Here is an 18,817-nt window from a genome sequence, read left to right on the forward strand (position 1 = left end):
TAAGGTATCACATATTTGTCCTCATCCCCCCATTCCCATCCCAAACCCCTCCCCACGCATGCCCCCACCCCCCTGTTGTCCGTTATCACTGGTTAGGCTCATATGCAAGCACACAGTCCTTTGGTTGATCTATCTCCCTTATCCCCACCCTCCCCTACCTTCCCTCTGAGGTCTGACAGTCTGATCAATGCTGTTCTTGTTCATCAGTCTATGTTGTTCATCATTTCCCCTAGATGAGTGAGCTCATGTGATACTAGAAATATACTTATAAGAACCGAAAATGAGACAAGCAATAATGGTTATGCTGAGAGGCAAATGAATCAGTCTATAGTGAGTTTCTTTCTGGGCCAACAGTTCTTTTGAGTCCCAATTTCTATGTCAAACAGTTCCTTATGTGTACATAACAGCAATGATATTTCAGTTCTGGATGGTGGACAAATGGTGGTAATGCAGGTCCGACCCTCTCTGGTTTGGTCCTGGCTACATTTTAATATCCTTTTTTATGTATGGTATCCTAAATGCAAATATGAGGTACTGGAGCAGAGATCAAAGTTATTATCTACATCAATAACTATCAGTTGCCTTTCAACACCCCAGGATAATACGCTAATCAGATGTCACCCTATGTGCACCGGATTCTGTCCTGCAGGGAGGAAGCCTCCTGACCCCCAGCCCCCTTCCTGCAAATGAAGACTCTGAGAGCTGTCTGGCTGGCATGGTTCAGTAGTTGAGCATCGACCTATGAACCAGGAGGTCACGGTTAGATTCTTGGTCAGGCCACATACCTAAGTTGCAGGCTCGATCCACAGTGTGGGGCATGCAGGAGCAAGCTGATCAATGATTCACTCTCATCATTCATGTTTCTATCTCTATCTCCCTCTCTGAAATCAATAAAAATGTATTTTAAAAAAGAATCTGAGAGTTTATATATGAAAAGGACAGCTCTTTCCCTTCTCCTCCTGAGAAAGTGAGAGAAATGAGGGTACACTCACTTTCTCAGGGAAGAGGAGGGACAGGTCCCGAGTTCCTACCTTTTGGAATGTAAGCTGGAGGACAAGAGACGCCTGTCCTGGTTTGTAGCTCCTGGGATGTCACCTTGGTTCCAGGTTTGGCCCCGATTTTGAAATGTAAACACAATCCAAGGAGGTAAACCTCTCCACAGTTCTCTCACTGTCTATGCAGTCAGAGTCATAATTTAACTTCCAAGGCTTGTTCTTTAACCCAGATTCCAATAAAATTTGCTCAGAAAGTCCTAACTGCAGAAACAGGGAAATACGCACTGTTGACTTGGGCTTGATCCAAATCTTTTCCATAGGCCCAATCTCTCAATCTCTCTCTCTGTCTCTATCTCAACAGGTTCTAGGGACTCAGGCTGAGTATCTGTCAGTATCAGAATGCCTGAGTAACAATTGGTTAAGTAATAAAAGCATTTTGTGGTCTCACTTGACAAAACAGCTGGTATTAGCAGGCCCTCGTTTGGTTTGCAGTTCAATGGCACCACCAAGGATCTGACCACTTTTCATCCTTTCACACTCTCCTCAGTGAGAGGCTTTTATCTTAGAACTTTTAAAAAAATAAATTGTTTAAAAGACTTTTTATTTTTTAAAAAAATTTTTAGAGAGAGAGGAAGGGAGAAGGAGAGAGAGCGAAACATTGATCAGCTGCCTCCTGCATGGCCCCTACCTGGGATTGAGTCCACAACCCAGGAATCTAACCAGCAACCCCTCAGTGCCTGCCTGGGACAATGCCTAACCAACTGAGCCACATGGGCCTTTTGCTCCATGATGGCAGAATGGCTGTCACAACTCTAAGAAACATGTATGTAGTAGCACCCAAAACAAGAAGTGAGGGCAGGAGACAGGAATTTCGTGACAAGAAAAAAAAAAAAAATGGTTGTGCTTCATAGGCTTCCTTTTCATCCGGGAGAAAAATGTCTCCCAGAATTCATTAGTAGAGTTCCCTTTAGTGGCCAGAACTGGGTTCTGTGCTCACCTCTAGAGCAGTCACTGGCAAAGAAGGCTTGAATCAGGTAAGATTTATTTCCGGACCAAATTAGAGTTCCACAAGTGTAAAATTTTAAATTGATCCAGGCATATTTGGAGAGCTTCTCTCTTCATGTAACATCATGAAAAGACCACTTAATATGTTCCCTTTGAGTGAAGGAGAAATTCCTGAGTTAATGCCCTCTCAGAGTTTGTTGCCTCTTTTGCACAACCAGGTATGAACTTCATGTGAGGGAAGGTTATGGTTCCTGTACCAGATTCTGTGGGTTGGGTCTCCAGGCTCCGGTGTGCTTTCCTGTATGTGAAGCTGGAGAGCTAAGCTGAACTCATGTGTTCCCTTGAGCTGAAGTTCCGCTCTCGTTGGCCCTCACAGGAGACTTGCGGTAGGAACTGGTTGAAGGAGAGAGAGCGGCCGGGGTGGGGAGTGGCAGAGGTAGGCAGCATCAAGAGCTTCCTGCTGACCACAAAGGAGCGGAGACCCTGGGCGTGGGAGCTGTTTTTAACAGCGTTGCCTAGAGCCTGTTCTTCTAGCCCTTCTAAACAACTTGAAAGCCTCCTACAGCCCAGTTCAGGGTTTTCTGTGGTCTGCAACTAACACCTAACAGAAACGGGGCCTATTTAGGAAGGCCTCCCGGGAAGATGGGATCTTCTGGAGAGAAGCTGGACACGGTGCCAGGTGCAGGGTGGAGGAAGTGGTAAGAGATCCCTGGAAATAGAAACTCATTTACTCTTGGCAAGTGAGTTGCTGGTGATAGACCCTCAGGGAAGGGAGGGCGGAGGGTCCCCACAGCACCCACAACAAAGAAGAGTCAGGTTTCAGCATCTAGCAGGGCTGGAGAGCAGAAGCTGGTTCACTGCAATGCCCTTGAAGCAAGAACTTTCCTGTGCCCTCCCCTCCGCTCCCTCCATTGGTAACTTGGGTGGAGGAGGAATTGCAGTTGCGAACCGGGAAAGAGGAAAGCGGTGACCACTTCTCGTTTCCTCTCTGCGTGCAGCAGGCCCGAGCTAGGGGAGGTTGAGAGCATGGACCATGAAGCCACATTTAAAGTTTTGGTGATGACAGTGAACTAGACATTTTAATTACTGGCCAAGGCCTTATTCTACTTCAGAGAGACCCCGAAAGGCATGGGTTCTGCCTGAGCTATCATCCAGGGCAAGGAGAAGAACTGGATGTAAGGAAATAAAATTTGTTTTGAGCCATTCTAAACCAACCATACCATCTAATCCTGGAACATAAATACACCTTGGCCTTTTTGCCCCTGAAAGCGGGGGAGGGGACCATGTGAAGAGGAAGATTTTGATAAACAGGCAGGATCTGCCTCATCTCACTCTTCCTAACTCACCCAAATCGGATGATAGCAAACAGAACTTTTGGGAATATCCTCCACAGAGACGTCAACCCTCCAAAAGATGGTGCAGATGTATAAAAATGTTCAAGGAGAGTTGCACAAATCAATGGATGCCAAACATGTCATGGGATATTATGAGAAACTGGTGATATTTCAATGAGTACCCTTAATTTTCCGGTTGACAAAATGAAAAGTCAAAATCAAACGTGCTCCCTCACGCCACCCCTCTGCAAATGTACGCAGGTTTCACTGGAAGGCCAGAGGCTGGGCTGGATGCTCCGTGGGTCCGATCCAATACAGCAATTACTTTGGCCGTGTAGAGCTCCCATAGCACCCTAGGCTTCTTTTCATGGCACTTAATGCTCTGTATTGTAATTGATTTTTACATTTATTTATCAGGATCCTGAATTTAACTCACACCACATCTCAGAAGTATGGAGAAATCGTAGTCCCTTTGTTAACTCATCCAGCCTTCTTCCTCAGTGCCCACCTACTGGTAAGGAGGAAGAATGATTATTTAAATCCTTCCTTGTTTAAATTTAATCCGATCCAATAATTTAAGCAGCCCCTTTAGGTGATGTTAGTTTTCTAAGAAAACAAAAGCTCCGTCTGTCAGATTTCTTACCCCTTCCGCTTCAAGGTGCTAATTGCGTGTATGCCTATGGGAAGGTGTGGGGTTGCTGACCGTGTGACCAATGGGAAGACTGCGGTCTTCGGGAACTTCTTCTACCCTTGTCCACTTGGTTGCTCTGTGTGTTGCTGGCATTGCCGCTGAAGCCTGTGGCTGGTGTGATACATGAATCTCTCTCTCTCTCTCTCTCTTTCTCTCTAATGGCCCTCTCTGACTCACTCTGCCTCCCCTGCCCTCCTTCAGTATTACATATTCCTTTGACTTCTGGCTGTGATTTCCATTTCATCCTGCCCCAACTTGTAATCCCTCACCCACCTCGCCAGCACTGTGGATCCACAGCCAGATTCTCACACATTATCAGTCACAGGGGCCCCATGTGGTAAATACAGGTGACTCTAAAGTTAAACCTCGAGACCTTCCATCACCTAGGCATGCTGGTCCCTCTAGGGTTGATAGGAGGCAGCCTGCAATGAGGCTTCTTCTCAGGGGAGTCAGGAGAAGAACCCTCTTCTGTCTCCCCCACTCACCTGATACACAGTCAGAGCATATCTGCTCTGCTCCTTTTTTGCTCTCTCCTCCGACAATCCTGGAGCTGAAGAAGAATGGCTTCCTTCCCTGCTTCCGTGGTAACACACCTTCCTTATACCGTAGTGTAGTTAGACCCCCCTCTACGGCGTGTCTTCTCTACCCCAGGAGAGAACTCTCATCTAGGCTTGGTTTCTTTTTCTTTTTAAAAAAATATACTTTTATTGATTTCAGAGAGGAAGGGAGAGGGAGAGATAGAAACATCAATAATGAGAGAGAATCATTGATCGGCTACACGTCCCACACTGGGCATCGAGCCCACAACCCAGGCATGTGGCCTGATGGGGAATCAGACTGTGACCTCCTGGTTCATAGGTCGATGCTCAACCACTGAGCCGTGCCAGTCGGGCCAGGCTTGGTTTCTAATGGATGGGGGCGGTGAAAGTGAATGAAAGAATTTGGAAAATCTTCTCTCAACTCAATAACCTGGATTTTGAGAGTATTGTTTGGCTGCAATCTTATTTTGAAGGTCAGAAGCTGAATACTAATCCTATCTCTCTCTGCATTACAAGTAAATATCTTAGAACAGTGCCTGGCAACCCAGTAAACAATCAGTGTTCTCTTTCTGTATCAAACCCCTTATTCTCCCTCTGAAACTGGTTGGTGTCTTGGGCCCGTTAGGAAACATGTGTGCTAGGAAAAGCAAAAGAGAAAAATTATGTTAATAATTTCCAAGACATTAACTTTATTAACATTTACATTCTACCATACTGCAAAATTATCAACAAGTATATGCTTGTAGAGGAATTCAAATAATACAGTTATCATGATTACTAAGTGAATAAAGATTTACATAAAAAAAGGTTACTAAGTGAAAGTCCTCATTTAACTTCTAATATTTTCCCTGTGCTTGTCCCCCAATCTACTATTCTCCCTAAAGAATGACCGTAAGCACTTTGGTTGGGTCTCTTTACTTATTCATTTCCCCAAATACACTAGGAGCTTTCTGAGCTGGTCTCTGTAATCCCACAGGGCATCAATAAATATTTGATGAACAAATAAATGATTGAATGATGAATAATCAAATAATACAGAGTAAATGAAATAGCTTTAAGAAAAAAATTTATTGTTACATAAACTTGTTAAGACCTTACTTAGTTTTGAGTTTTCTTGATAGGATCACATCAGATCAAAGTAGAACAGATTCAATTATGAGGCCTCATTTTTTCTAGGCTCTGGAAATAAAGAAGTGATTCAGGGGCAAGATGCCTGCTCTCAAAGAGCTTACCTTCTAGTGGGGAGTGTGGGTGGGAGATATAAAATAAATGAGTAAAAAGAAAAGAGAATAACTTGAGATTATGCTAGGTGATGTGAAGAAATGAGATGGGGTACTGTGAGAAAGAAGGATGGGAGGAGGAAAGCTGCTTTAGATTGGGTGGTCAGGAGAGGCTTCTCTGAGGAGTGGCACCTGAGCTAAGATTTGAATAACAAGAAAGCAGACTTATAAAGACCTGGGGTCAGAGTATTTCATGGAAAAAAAATGAATTTAATTTAGCAGGTTCCTAGGATAAAAAAAAGGCAAGTGTGCCCTAGCTGGTTTGGCTCAGTGGATAGAGCATTGGCCTGCGGACTGAAGGGTCCCGGGTTCAGTCCTGTCAAGGGCACATGCTGGGGTTGCGGGCTTGGTCCCCAGGAGGGGGCATGCAGGAGGCAACCAATCAATGATTCTCTCTCATCATTGATGTTTCGATCTCTCTCTCCCTCTTCCTCTCTCAAATCAATAAAAAAAATATATATATTTTTTAAAAAGGCAAGTGTTACTGGAGTACAGCAAATGAAGGTGAGAGGTAGGAGGTGAGTTCAGAGAGGTAGGTGATGATATCCAGGCTACACAGGGCCGTATGGGCCATGATAAGGAGTTTTTCTAAGAGCAACAAGGAGCCATTGAAAGATGTGGCAGATGGAATTTTCTAAAGATAGGTGCACCAATATTATCCCATCCATGCTCTTCTTACAAAGTGACTGAAACTCTACCATTGAGAATGGGGTCTACGGTTGCTCAGTTTGAGTCTAGGCCTGGGGCTGGTCACTTCTCTGACAAATAGAGTATGCAGAAGGGAAGCAATGTGACTAGTAGGCAAATCATCACAAGAATACAGCTTTCTCTTGTTTCTCTCTCTCAACACTTCTCAACGGAACCTAGATACCATGTTGTGACAAAGCCCAAAGTAGACTTCACAGAGAGATGACCCGAGGGTCCCTTGTGGAGAGGTCCTGAAACTCCCAGCCAGCATCAACCACCAGTCACATGAGAGAATGAGTCTGGAGATCTTTATAGAATAAATTTATGGACAGTGGCTCATGGTATGACCATCAGAATAATTTAAGTCCAGTGTCTTCATCCCACCCAGTGCCACTCTGCTCGATTCAGATTTCTGGCAGAGGCAGAGAGTCTAATGGGTCCAGCTAGTACAGTCAGCTGCCTAATCCTAGAGAGCTCAGAGACTGTGATGGAGAGTCCAGGATCCAGAATAAATCTACTGTGATATAGAATGGACAATAGTTCAATTACTTTCCGGAGTATTTTGATAAATTTTATACCCACTGATGAACCATGTAATTTTTCAGACAGAAAAAAAAGAAACTATGGTCCAAAGAAAAGGCTAAGAGGCAGGAAAGTATTTAAAAGACAAGGGACCCTGACAATCAACATAGCAATCACAATTCTTAGGATGAAGCACATCACTTCGGGCTTCATTAGTAAAAGTCTAAGCATTCGATCTATTACACTCTCATTAAATGTCTCTACTCTTTCTTCCATTTAGAGAATTGTTCACTGTGATGACACATTTTATGGTTTGATCAGTCCTACAGCAGGTTACACTTCTTGAATAAACAAATATGGAAATGAATTTTTATGAGTACCAGTTAGAAGTAGTACATTAATAGCTATAGATAAGGTAGTTTTGTAAATCCCACGTAAAGTTATAATAAGTAAATTTTAATACAAACCTAGTTCAAGGTTTTTTCCCCCCCCTCAAATTTTAGGGCCTACAAACTTTCTTATGAAAACATGTGGTCTTTTGGGTTAAATGTTGTATTCCACTACTCAGAAATCCTTTTAGGAAGCTCTCTTTCTCTAAGTGCTATAATATTGACTGGTCAATGCTGAGCTCAGAGTAGTCGCAGAGAATCGTTATTGGCTTAGTTACAGCTTGGCAAAGCCAAGAGAGTAAATGAATAAGAGTTATTGGACCAGAAAAAACATCCAAAGATAAAAAGCTCTTTTTTAAAGTATAGAGATGCATGATATGTTACATTCTAATAGAACAATATAAAATTTATTCCAAATAACCCTCAAACCTTTCTGCACATCTTATTTAAATCACCTACCAAAAAAAAAAAAAAAGAATCATGATTGTGCTCCTCAAGACTCCAAAATATTAAATCACATATTTAAAGTTACCCAGTAAATTTGTGTAAAAGTTTGGACAAATTTTTTTTTTCATCATATATTTAATCTACTATGCAATGAAAGTTAAATGTAAACCTCTAATGATTCATAGTAACATATAGATAACCATTAAAGAAATTAAACCCAAACCCCTAAAATTTTAAATAATTGCACCTACTGTTTACATGTTTTTTTTTTACATATTTGCTATTAACACACACTTATAACTCTATGATCTACATTTTTCTTTGATTCCTCAGCATAATCCTCCTACCTTTTGCCTCATATTGGACAAAAGGAAACCAATCTAATCCCTCTCACTTAAGAATGCTCACCAGGGCATACATATTTTAATACAATAAGATTTTTTAGTTCATTTTTCCTTCCTAAACAAGGTAATATCTTCTATTTTCAACTTAATCCTAAAGTACTAATGGGCACATGCCTTTAAAACTAATTTGTTAGTTCATTAGCTAGTTGAAAATAATAACTTGATACTTCTCTTGAGTAGTAAAATGAACTTTATAAAACCATTGACAAAACAATATATTAATCTTCTAATCTATAATAGAGTGGCTGCTACTACACATAGCATATCTGAGGTCTGCAGAAGACATTGTTCCATGAATTTAATTAATCAAGAATTTGTTGAATTTATTAATAAAGAACATTATAACCTGATGAACAAAAAGATAGATACAGAGGAAGTAAAGCACCAAACAGACTGTCAAATTACAGCGGGAAGGCTGGGGAGTGTTGGGGAGGAGGGGGAAAGAGATCAACCAAAGGACTTGTATGCATTCATATAAGCACAACCAATGGACACAAGACACTGCGGGGGTGGGATGAGGGCATGCGACAGGGGGTAGAGGAGGCTGGGGGAAGGTCAATGGGGGAAAAAAAAGGAGATATATGTACTACTATATGTATTACTTTAAACAATAAAAAAATAAATACTTCAAAAAAAGAATTTATACTGTTTAAATGTGCAAGACTTGCTATCTACACTAATAAAAAGAAACATGCAAATTGACTGCACCTCTGTCATGCCCACAAGCCACGCCCACCAGCCAATCAGGAGCAAGTATGCAAATTAACCCAACCAAGATGGCGGCCAGCCATGGAGCTGGAGCAAGCAGGAGGCTTGGGTTGCCCCCAGCGATGGAGGAAGCCAAGTTTCCCGCCCACACTGGCCGTCTCTGGCCTCTGCTCAAAGCTACAAAGTTTCAATTATAGAAGATAAATAAATAAATCCCAGATACCAGGGCCTCCGCTTGGGTCGCTGGGGGCGTGGCTGGCCTGCAAACCACCACAGGCCCCTCGCCCAGGCTGCCCCACGCCCCTGATCAGGGGCACCCTTCAGGGCAAACCAGCCGGCCCCCACCTGTGCACTAGGCCTCTATCCTATCTAATAAAAGAGTAATATGCAAATTGACCATCACTCCAACACATAAGATGGCTGCCCCCATGTGGTCAAAGATGGATGCCCCCATGTGGACACAAGATGGCCGCCACAAGATGGCCAGCAGGGGAGGGCAGTTGGGAGGAACCAGGCCTGCAAGGTAGGGCTGTTGGGGGCGATCAAGCCTGCAGGGGAGGGCAGTTAAGGGTGACCAGGCTGGTAGAGGAGGGAAGTTGGGGGCGACCGGACCTGTAGGGAAGGGCAGTTGGGGCGGACCCAGGCCTGCAGGGGAGAGCAGTTGGGGGTGACCAGGCTGGCAGGGGAGGGCAGTTAGGAGCAATTGGGCCGGCAGGGAAGGGCAGTTAGGGGTGGCCAGGCTGGCAGGGGAGCAGTTAGGCATCAATCAGGCTGTCAGGGAAGTGGTTAGGGGGTGATCAGTCTGGCAGGCAGAAGTGGTTAGGGGAAATCAGGAAGGCAGGCAGGCGAGCAGTAGGGAGCCAGCAGTCCCAGATTGTGAGAGGGATGTCCAACTGCCCATTTAGGCCTGATCCCAGTAGGCCTAAATGGGCAGTAGGGATCAAGCCTAAATGGGCAGTTGGACATCCCTCAAGGGGTCCCAGATTGGAGAGGGTGTAGGCTGGGCTAAGGGACACACACCCCCGTGCACGAATTTTGTGCACCAGGCCTCTAGTATGTGTATAGTGTTAAAACTGGGAGCAGAGCACAATTTTCCTTTAGCTTATGGGTAATTTCCTTATAACAATCCCTCCATTCAGCACCTGGAGTATTAGTCCTTTAACATCTTAAAAGCAAGGTACTGGGCTTAAGCAGTGAGCAAAGCAGGCAGTGACCTCTGTCCTAGTGGAAGTTATGTTTAAGAGTATGTTCATGTTCTAGACATGGAAGGGAATTGCAATGAAATATGAGTGACAGTTTTCTTCTCCCATTAATTAACAACTCAGGTTATATCTGTTCACTTTTTACTTTTTAAGTTTAATATTCATTAAGTACGTATCTGTGCTGGCTAGATCCTGGTAAACAGAATGGTCTTGATCCTAATCAGAAGCAGGAGAGGCAAGAATCATGGTAAGTGCCATGAAGAAAAAGAACAGGCTCTTATGAGAGAACTTGAGATTTATGCACTGGGTGGGGGCATCCCTCAGCCTGGCCTGCGCCCTCTCGCAGTCCTGGACCTCTCGGGGATGTCCTCCTGCAGAAGTCAGACATCCCTCTCCCAGTCCAGGGCTCTTGCAGCCCGGGACCCCTTGCTTCTTACTGCCTGCCTGCAGCGTAGGCAGGAGAGGCTTCCGCCACCGTCACTGCACTCGCCAGCCGTGAGCCTGGCTTCTGGCTGAGCGGCGCTCCCCCTGTGGCAGTGCATTGACCACTAGGGGGCAGCTCTTGCGTTGGGCGTCTGTCCCCTGGTGGTCAGTGTGCTTCATAGCGACTGGTTGTTCCACTGTTTGGTCAATTTGCATATTAGGCTTTTATTATATAGGATTACAGGGAAATGTACTATAAATTAAAGATCAGGAAAGGCTGTTTAAAATTAAATGGAGGCAAGTATAAAATTCATATTAGAGTGCATCCTTTCAATTTCCTAATCTCTACTTTTAGTACCCTCTCCTCTAGCCAACGAGGCAAAATATTTAAGTTCTAGAAAGACCCATCATCTTGCATAGGTGATTGAAATGGCTTGAGGAGAGAGTATGGCTTGATCTCGGGGAAGCTGCTTTCTCAAGATTGTTGGGCAAGCAATTTGCTTGTATTGCTCCAGATTGACGTTACTTCGTCTTGCTATATTCTCCATTGCTTCTTAGCACCTGCTTTCCCCACCTTTTTAATATATTTCTCTCCCAATTCTCACCTTCCCCACTACCTTTTGAAAGCTTCCCCATCCTCTTGAAACTATGAATCACTCCTAAATGCACTTAGTACTATACTCACTCAGGAGTTTAGGTAAGTGAGCATTATATCACAGTGCCACCAAATTTAACAACCTGACAACTTTTTAAACCACAAGCACTAATGTCACAATGTCCTAAGGCAGTGGTCGGCAAACCACAGCTCGCGAGCCACATGCAGCTCTTTGGCCCCTTGAGTGTGGCTCTTCCACAAAATACCACGTGCGGGCCCGCACGTACAGTGTGATTGAAACTTCGTGGCCCATGCGCAGAAGTCGGTTTTCGGCTCTCAAAAGAAATTTCAATCGTTGCACTGTTGATATTTGGCTCTGTTGACTAATGAGTTTGCCGACCACTGTCCTAAGGGATTAAAAAACAAACAATCCTGATTTGTTTGGGGGTATGAGTGATATAACTCTACATTATAAAGCTTTGTATTTCAAACTATGGGCTATAGACATATACACTGAGTGGCCAGATTATTATGATCTCTGAACACATAATAATCTGGCCACTTAGTGTATATCCTATATAATAAAAGGCTAATATGCAAATTGTCCCCTCGACCAGGAGTTTGACCAGCAAGCAGGCTGGCCAACCGCCTATGTCCCCTCCCCCTGGCCAGGCTGGCCAGACCCCACCCATGCATGAATTCATGCACTGGGCCTCTAATATATATATACTGAGTGGCCAGATTATTATGCGTTCAGAGATCATAATAATCTGGCCACTCAGCATAGATGGCAGCATTGCTATTAGTTGGGATCTTGTTAGAAATGTAGTATCTTGGACCACACCAAAACCTGCTGAGTCAGAATTTGCATTTCAAAAAAACCCCAAAAAACAAAATCCCTGATTATTTCATATATACACTAAGGTTTGAGAAGCATAGATGTAGAGGATCCCAAAGCAGACAGGAGAATTAGTAACCTTCTCCGACACCACTCTGATACTGCATGTTAAACTTTACTGACATAGCCATTTCTACTTTCCCAGCACTTTTTCATCTACAGTTATTCTCTAAATTATTATGTTTAATAGTTTGTTCTGTGTTCCTGTTTGCCTATCCCTTCTAGCAAACAATATCATAGATCTTTAAGGTTTAGAAAACTATAGCTGATGAAAGTCAGCCACTACCTTTTCGTTACTAAATAAGAGCCACACTTGCTCTTCAAACGGTGTTGTTTTGCCTTTAAGTATGTCTTGGAATTCTTTCTTGGTCGTCGGACATGATGCTGGGTAAAATGAACTGCTGTAAATAGGCCTTTAGTAATACAGTAATACAATGTAAATTGTGGCGAGAAGGGCAGTGTTCTACAGTCCTGTAAATAGGTCTGCCTTTCAGTGAGCCTGTACCTCTGGACTGAATGTCACCTGTGCTTTTCAGTTCCTTTTCCTCTTTTAGGGCTAACTCGAGTGGGCTGAAGTTGGGTATTTCCCATCCCCCATGTATAAGTCCTGAGACAGCTGGAGTTGGGTATTTCCTTTCTCCCAGTTAGGCTCTGGAAGAGTTTCTTCTGAGGGCAGAATTTGTTAAAACTAGAATGCTCTGGTATATTTCAAAATGTTTTCTCTCCCCTCCCCCTGCCAGAAGCATAGTTGTTTTTTTTATTTTGATATTCACTGTGAGACCTGGTAGAACTACAGAAGGTAAAACTAAAGAAAGGGGTGTGTATGTGTGTGTGTGGTGGGGGGGGGGGGGCTCCCAATGACTGGGTACCCTGGATTTTTTATTTTTCACACTTATCCACACACAGCCTCCAGCAATTAGTCAGTTTTACCTTCCTCAACACTGGTTCCTGTGGGTGTTTCAGCTTGTGTGTTTCTGCTCCATTAAGTTTTCTCTGTATTCTCCTGTCAGTCTCTCCAGTTGTGGCAGTAGTTTGCCTTGTGACCTCACTTCTCTTACAGATCTAAGAAGAGTTGATTTTCAGTTTAGCTTTTTACTTGTTAGGATAGAGAGGTGACTCCAAGCTTAGGTGCTGGACTAAAAACTGGAAATTTGTACTGACTCTCTAAATTTGGCCTTCTTTAATATCTTTCAATAGTTTTATAATTTTCTCCATGAAGATCTTATACATCTTTTTTAGTCAGCTCAGGCTTCCATAACAAAATACCACGGACTGGGTGGCTTAAAAACCAGGAATTTATTTTCTCCATTTCGGAGGCTGGAATTCTGAGACTATGGTGCCAGCATCCTAGGCTCTGGTAGGAACTCTCTTCCTGGCGTGCAGATGGCTGCTTCCTTGCTATCTCCTCAAATGTCAGAGATTCTGGTGTCTCTTCTCCTAAGGGCATCTCTTCTATTGGATCAGGGCTCTACTCTATGACCCCATTTAACCTTAGTCACCTCCTTAAAGGCTCTTTCTAATACAGTCACATGGGGGGAATTCCATATATGAATCTCAGGGAGGGACACAATTTAGTCCACAGCATGTTTTGTTAGATTTAGTCCTAAATACTAAATATTTTTATGCTATTATAAATGATTTTATTTTTCTTATTATACTTTTAAGTGTTTTATAGTAAACTAGTGGCCTGGTGCACGGATTTGTGCATATTGAAAGTAAATTAATCAGAAAAATGGCGACGGAATAGAGTCGGGTTTGGAGTCTGTTCCTGGGGCGGAGTGTAGGAGCAGCAGAGGCTCGCAGAGGGAGTGTATGTGGGCAAGCCAAGGGACAGCTAAACTCCAGGAGAAGGCGGGGGAGTGCTGGGCAGTGTTCCTCTGACCGCGCAGCACCCACAGGGGCTGGGTCCCCTCCCGGAGCTGCGGGCTCCCCGGGCGCCTCGCCATCTTGCAAGGAAAGGAGGATTTTATTGGAAACCTGACTTTCTGCGACAACTGCAAACACTGAACTGCTGCGATCACCAGACCACCGGTCCCCTATCAGCGCAAACATTCGGATTCAAAGAAACTCTTCACTGCACCACGGAAAGGTCAGATTTCGCCTGAAATAAGAGAGAGAAATCTATATAACCAGACATCCGGAGAAGAGAGACCATGAGGAGACAAAGAAATAGCCCCCGGAAAGAGAAGCAGGCATCACCAGAAAAGGAAGTAAACGATTTAGAGGCAAACAACCTATCAGAGAAAGAATTCAGAGAAATGGTCATAAAGTGGCTGAAAAGGATGGAAGACAAATTCGACAATATGAGTAAGAACCAAGAAGAAATGAAGAAGAACCAAGAAGAAATGAAAAATGACATCGCTGCTGTAAAGAACTCAATAGAAAGCATCAAGAGTAGACTAGACGAAGCAGAGGACCGCATAAGTGAGCTAGAAGACAAGATGGAAAAAAATACCCAATTACAACAGCTTCTAGAAACAAAAATTAGAAAGATTGAGGAGAGCCTAAGGGAACTTCGGGACAACACAAAACAAAACAACATCAGGATAATAGGGGTGCCAGAAGGAAAGGAAACTGAGAAAGGAATAGAAAACCTGTTTGAAGAAATAATAACAGAAAACTTCCCTGATATAGGGAAGAAAAAACCCACACAAATCCAAGAAGCTCACAGAGTTCCAAGCAAAATGAACCCCAAAAGACCGACGCCAAGGCACATTATAGTTAAGTTGGCAAACACCAACGACAAAGTAAGAATCTTACAAGCGGCCAGAGAGAGACAGACAGTTACATACAAAGGAACCCCCATCAGACTAGCAACTGATTTCTCAACAGAAACTCATCAGGCCAGAAGGGAATGGAATGAAATATACCAAGTCATGCAAAGGAAGGGTCTAAATCCAAGAATACTGTACCCAGCAAGGCTATCAATCAAAATTGAAGGTGAAATCAGGAGCTTCACAGACAAAAAAGGACTAAGGGAGTTTATCACCACCAAACCAGCAATGAAAGAAATGCTAAAGGGTCTGCTGTAAAAAAAAAAAAAAAAAAAAAAAAAAAAAAAAAAAAAAGAGAAAGAAATAGGAAGCAAAGAAGGAACACAGGGGTATAGAATAAAAATGGCGTCAAATAAGTACCTATCAATAATAACTTTAAATGTAAATGGATTGAATGCCCCAATCAAAAGACACAGGGTAACAGACTGGATAAGAAAACAAAACCCAGATATCTGCTGTCTACAGGAAACCCACCTCAAAAAAAAGGATGCACACAGACTGAGAGTAAAGGGATGGAAAAAGGTTTTCCAGGCGAATGGAAATGAAAAAAAAGCTGGGGTAGCAATACTTATATCTGACAAATTAGATCTCAAAGTGAAGGACATAACAAGAGATAATGAAGGCCACTTCATAATACTAAAGGGAGAAATCCAACAAGAAGAAATAACTCTGGTAAACATATATGCACCCAATACAGGAGCACCAAGATACATTAAAAAACTCCTGGAAGATATCAAAGGAGAGATTGACAGCAATACAATCATAGTAGGAGACTTCAATACCCCACTATCACCATTGGACAAATCCTCTAAACAAAAAATCAGCAAAGAAACATCAATCCTAAATGACTCACTAGAACAGATGGAATTCATCGACATCTTCAGAACATTTCACCCCAAAGCCACAGAATATACATTCTTCTCAAGTGCACATGGGTCATTTTCAAAGATAGACCATATGTTAGGACATAGGCAAAGTCTCTCCAAATTCAAGAAGACAGAAATCATATCAAGTATCTTTTCAGATCACAGTGGCATAAAACTGGAAATCAACTACAATAAAAACAACCCAAAGAAATCAAACACTTGGAGACTAAACAGCATGCTATTAAACCATGACTGGGTTACCAAAGACATCAAGGAAGAAATAAAAAACATCATGGCAACAAATGACAATGAAAACACAACAATCCAAAATCTATGGGACACAGCGAAAGCAGTCCTGAGAGGGAAGTTCCTAGCTCTACAAGCCTACTGCAAAAAACAAGAAACAATGGTAATAAATTACCTAACCCAACAACTCAAAGAGTTAGAGAGAGAGCAACAAGATAAGCCCAGTGTAAGCAGAAGGAAAGAAATAATAAAGATCAGAGCGGAGATAAACGACATAGAGACCAAAGAAACAATACAAAAGATCAACAAAACCAAGAGCTGGTTCTTTGAAAGGATAAACAAGATTGATGAACCTCTAGCCAGGCTCACCAAGAAGCAAAGAGAGAGGACCCAAATAAACAAAATCAGAAATGAAAGAGGTGAAATAACAACAGACCCCGATGAAATACAAAGGATTGTTACAAAATACTACGAACAACTCTATTCCAACAAACTGGACAACCTAGAGGAAATCGACATATTCCTAGAAAAATACAACCTTCCAAAACTCAATCAGGAAGAATCTAAGCAGCTCAACATGCCAGTAACTATGGAAGAAATTGAAGCAGTCATCAAAAAGCTTCCGGCAAACAAAAGCCTGGGGCCAGATGGCTTCACAGGAGAGTTTTACCAAACTTTCAAGGAAGAACTAAAACCTATCCTCCTCAGACTATTCCAAAAAATTCAAGAGGAAGGAACACTCCCAGGCTCCTTCTATGAAGCCAGCATCACCCTAATACCAAAACCAGAAAAAGACAACTCAATGAAAGAGAATTACAGGCCAATATCCCTCATGAACATAGATGCCAAAATCCTCAACAAAATTCTAGCAAATCGGCTCCAGCAGTACATCAGAAAGATCATACACCATGACCAAGTAGGATTTATCCCAGGAATGCAAGGATGGTACAATATCCGCAAATCAATAAACGTGATACATCACATAAACAAACTGAGAGATAAAAATCACATAGTCATATCAATAGATGCAGAAAAAGCATTTGACAAAATCCAACACCCTTTCTTGATAAAAACTCTCAACAAGGTGGGAATAGAAGGATCATACCTCAACATAATAAAAGCTATATATGATAAACCCACAGCAAACATCATACTCAATGGGCAAAAACTAAAACCATTTCCCCTAAGAACAGGAACAAGACAGGGATGCCCACTCTCACCACTCCTGTTTGACATAGTACTGGAAGTATTAGCTATCGCAATTAGGCAAGAAGAAGAAATAAGAGGCATCCAAATTGGAAAAGAAGAAGTGAAGCTGTCCTTATTTGCAGATGACATGATATTGTACATAAAAAACCCAAAAGATTCCATCAAAAAACTAATAGACTTAATAAATGAATTCGGCAATGTAGCGGGATACAAAATTAACGCCAAGAAATCTATGGCTTTTCTATACACCAATAATGAACTTACAGAAAGAGAGACTAAAAAAGCAATCCCATTTACTATCGCACCAAAAAAATTAAGATACCTAGGAATAAACTTAACTAAGGAGGTAAAAGACCTATACGCAGAAAACTACAGGACACTGAAAAAAGAGATAGAGAAAGACGTAAACAGATGGAAGAACATACCATGTTCATGGATTGGTAGAATCAACATCATTAAAATGTCCATACTACCCAAAGCAATCTACAGATTCAATGCACTTCCCATCAAAATACCAACAGCATATTTCACAGACCTAGAAAGAACTCTCCAAAAATTCATCTGGAATAAAAAAAGACCCCGAATAGCCACAGCAATCCTGAGAAAGAAGAATAAAGTAGGTGGGATCTCAATACCAGATTTCAAGCTGTATTACAAAGCCACTGTTCTCAAAACAGCCTGGTACTGGCACAAGAACAGACATATTGATCAATGGAACAGAATAGAGACCCCAGATATCGACCCAAACCACTATGCTCAATTAATATTTGACAAAGGAGGCATGAACATACAATGGAGTCAAGACAGTCTCTTCAATAAATGGTGTTGGGAAAACTGGACAGACACATGCAAAAAAATGAAACTAGATCACCAACTTACACCATACACAAAAATAAACTCAAAATGGATACAGGACTTAAACATAAGACGGGAAACCATAAAAATACTAGAGGAATCCACAGGCAACAAAATCTCAGACATATGCCAAAAGAACTTCTTCACTGACACTGCCCCTAGGGCAATGGAAGCTAAAGAGAAAATTAACAAATGGGACTACATCAAAATAAAAAGCTTTTTTACAGCAAAAGAAACCATCAACAAAACAACAAGAAAGCCCACTGCATGGGAAAACATATTTGCAAATGCTATCACTGATAAAGGTTTAATCTCCAACATCTACAGGCAGCTTATTCAACTTAATAAGAGGAAGATAAATGATCCAATAAAAAAAATGGGCAACAGACCTAAACAGAATATTTTCAAAAGAAGACAGAAGGAAGGCCAAGAGACACATGAAAACATGTTCAAAGTCACTTATTATCCGAGAGATGCAAATCAAAACAACAATGAGGTATCATCTCACACCTGTCAGAATGGCTATCATCAACAAATCAACAAACGACAAGTGTTGGCGAGGATGCGGAGAAAAAGGAACCCTCGTGCACTGCTGGTGGGAATGCAGACTGGTGCAGCCACTGTGGAGAACAGTATGGAGTTTCCTCAAAAAACTGAAAATGGAACTCCCATTTGACCCAGTAATCCCACTCCTGGGAATATATCCGAAGAAACTAGAAACACCAATCAGAAAGGATATATGCACCAC

Source organism: Eptesicus fuscus, chromosome 2, assembly GCF_027574615.1.
Source record: "Eptesicus fuscus isolate TK198812 chromosome 2, DD_ASM_mEF_20220401, whole genome shotgun sequence".
Classification (NCBI taxonomy): domain Eukaryota; kingdom Metazoa; phylum Chordata; class Mammalia; order Chiroptera; family Vespertilionidae; genus Eptesicus; species Eptesicus fuscus.